The following is a 3190-nucleotide window of genomic DNA, read 5'->3' as shown; positions in this document are numbered from 1 at the left end:
GCAGAGGCAAAAAACGCAGTTTTAAATATGATGTGGTTCTTGCATCCTGCCAGGCAGTAACAAACATCAGGGCTGCCAGGGCCCCTGGGCCAATCATCAGCAAGCAGCAAAACAGTGCCATATTAAACTGCGGTTTTTGCCTTCTTTGCAGATCAGGAGCAAATGGCGAGCAGTGGGGCCCCCATGCCAATCAACTGTTGTGGGGTGTACAGGGGAAGCTTCAAGATTAAAGGAGCTGCTGTGCAGCCCACTCCCTCCATTAATTTGGTGGGTCCCTAATCAGGGGCTGCACTGGGGAGGTGGCTTGGGGGGCTATGGCCACCCCTGCCCCCTGCTGAGCTTGCCCTGCCCCGCTCCCACCCACAATGCAGCCCCACTGGGAAGAGGCTGGGGCTGCCCCTGTCCCTAATCGTGGGTGACTTGTGGGGGGGCACATGCCTGCCCCCCACCCCCCCAATTTCCATCAAGACCATTGGCAGGGGCCCAAGTGGCTTGGCTTGCATTGCTGGCCAGGTCTGCGCGCACCGCGCAGTAAGCCTCCTCTGGTGCCACTTCTGTACCTGCCCACATTGTTTTGGAGGGAAGGGGAAGGGACACCAACAGCAGCAGCCGCTGCCTCATGGGCCCGATGCCTGCACTGGTTGCCTGTGTGCCTGCACTCCTGGTTGTCGGTGGCTGGGCTCTGGCAGCCAGTCTGCGTAATTTCTTCCTTCTCTTTCCCTTCCCCCTTCTTTCTCTTTTCTTTTTCTTCCACTTCTCTCTCTCTCTCTCTCTCTCTCTCTCTCTCTCTCTCTCTCTCTCTCTCTCTCTCTCTCTCTCTCTCTCTCTCTCTCTCTCTCTCTCTCTCTCTCTCTCTCTCTCTCTCTCTCTCTCTCTCTCTCTCTCTCTCTCTCTCTCTCTCTCCCCCCCTCTTTTTTCTTCCCCCCTTTTGTCTCTTACTTTTTCTTCCCCCCCTTTCTCTTTCATCTGTGTTCTTTCCCCCTGGGTCTTTCTCCTCCCTCTTCTTTCTCCCCCTCTTCTTCCCCCCTTCCCTTTTCATTCTTTTTTTTCCTGCTTCTTTCTTTTTCTCTCTCCCTCCCCTCTTTCTTCCCTCCTCTCTCTCTTTCTCTCATCACAACATTCTTAACAAAAAAAAAAAAGAATACGAAAGAATACAAAACAATGAAGGTAATATATGAAGTTTTATTTATTGTCACCTTACTGTAACAAAATTATGATTATTAACTATATTAATATGAAGTGCGTCCTGCCATGTACCCCCACCCCAGTTTTGTTTTTCTGGCATGCCAGCACTGGCACATTACAAGGTAGACATATTATGGTTTTTTTGGCACTCTGGCCAAAAACATTGCCTACCACTGGTATAGACTGTAACAGAGTGTGCACACAGGGCATTTTTTGGTTTTCCTTCTGTTATTTTGCCATCATGTAATTCATGCTACAATGTCAGCTGTACCTCGGTGACCTCCTTCAATATTGCTTCATTTCACCATGGAGTGACCTGAACTCTTCAGCCTGAATTGGATTTCCTGCTGCTTTCCTTGATTTATCCAGCCTGAAGCTTGGAACTGGGGAGATTCAGTTCTGCTTAGGGAACTGTTCCTAGTTATATAGGACTGTTATCCTTGTCAGTTGAAGTCTCCTTCATTCCTCTTTTACTCTGAGCATCACTGTAGTTCCAGAAAGCATCTGAAGACCTGCGTCATGCTTCCCGGTTCGGGTATCACAGGTACCTTCTCTAATGTGGCTCTTCTAGTCCCACATTTAAGGGCTGATTCTAGGTCCTATTATCTGGGAGAATTCCAAGCTTGCCATGCCTTATTTCTGTAGAATGGGAGAATTCTCAAGGCCCCCACAATTAGAGGGGCTTCTGTGATCTCCACTTGCTGTCTTCATCTTCTCCTCGAGGGCCAATTAACCTTCCTTTAGCATCCCATACTGATGATTTTAAGGCTGTTTTTAAGAGGCTTTGAGGCAACTGGTTCAGGCTATGTGAATCCCAGTGGAGGACTTTGGAGGGCTTATATGTAGGCTTTATAGACACTTCGCAACTGTCTACACTAAATAGTCATCCTGTCCATCATGAAGGCTATAGTAGATGCAGCTGTTATCCTGCAATATACATCAGTTACCTCTGTCCAACCATGTGCAATCTTTCTGGGGGGGCAGAATTTTTTTGCACACCCTATGATTTTGTAGTTAGTGGCAGAGTAGTGAACCAAGTGAAACAATGTCATAGCATCCTGAACAAGATACTGTAGAGACTGGTCTTGCTTAGGAGGAAATCTTAGGCCATATACAGACATTCAGACATGGCAGAGACCTCCAGAGGTCATCTAGTCCAACCACTTGCCCAAGACAGGATTATCCCTATCCAAACCATCTTATATACTCCATAATCTAAACTCTACGTAAGACTACTGTCAACTGTAACCAAACACAGACCTAACACCCTGACTTGCTATAAGTAAATCAGGGGCCATGGTGACCAGTGTCCTGCTTCTGTAAAGGTTGTTAACATATGCTCAGAAGGTCCCAAGAAGAAGCCCAAACCCCTTGCTGCAGAGGAAGGCAAAAACCTCCAGAGTCCATATCAATCTGACCATGAGGTAGAATTCCTTCCTAACCCCAGATATGGCAATCAGCCTGACCCTGAGCAAAGGTACAAGACTCTTTAGGCAGGAATCTCTGGCTTTGTCCCAGAAGGAGCATTCCTTTTTGACTCCAGTCAAAAACCCCAGCCTTGGCTGCAGACAACACCCAGTGCCTCTGAAAAAGGTTTAAAAAAACCTTACACATGTAGCAGCAGGGGGCAGGGCAGAGGAAAGGAGGGGTTCCCTCCCAGCCCTACTGGGCAACCAGCAAAGCCCAGAACCATGGAAAATGCCTGTCGTAAAACATAAGCCCATATCATCCCTGACCAGTGGCTGTCCAATCTCTTCTTGAATATCTCCAGTGATGGAGAATGATGCAGAGTCCACAACTTCCTTAGGCAGTCTGTTCTACCGCTGAACTGTTTTAACAGTGGAGTATACATACAGATGTTCAGGATTTTTCTCCAAAAGCAAAAGTGGCTGCTCCAGAAGAAAATTATCCTTGGAACAACCAGGGTTAAATCATTTACAGGAGAGTGTATTTGCAAAAGTAAACACCTGTTGCATAAATTGCTGATTTTATCCCCTGGAGGCTA

General features: G+C 47.5%; 1 protein-coding gene across 3 annotated transcripts in view; it reads left to right on the top strand.

The window, feature by feature from the left end:
- Positions 1–3190, top strand: part of LOC109299903 (cytochrome b5 reductase 4) — an 81923-nt gene that overhangs the window by 70981 nt on the left and 7752 nt on the right. The window lies entirely within an intron of this gene.

Source organism: Gavialis gangeticus, unplaced genomic scaffold (assembly GCF_001723915.1).
Source record: "Gavialis gangeticus isolate Ggan-Ray unplaced genomic scaffold, GavGan_comp1, whole genome shotgun sequence".
Taxonomy (NCBI): Eukaryota; Metazoa; Chordata; order Crocodylia; family Gavialidae; genus Gavialis; species Gavialis gangeticus.
The sequence above is the reverse complement of the archived record's forward strand: the minus strand, read 5'-3'. Positions and strand labels throughout refer to the sequence as shown.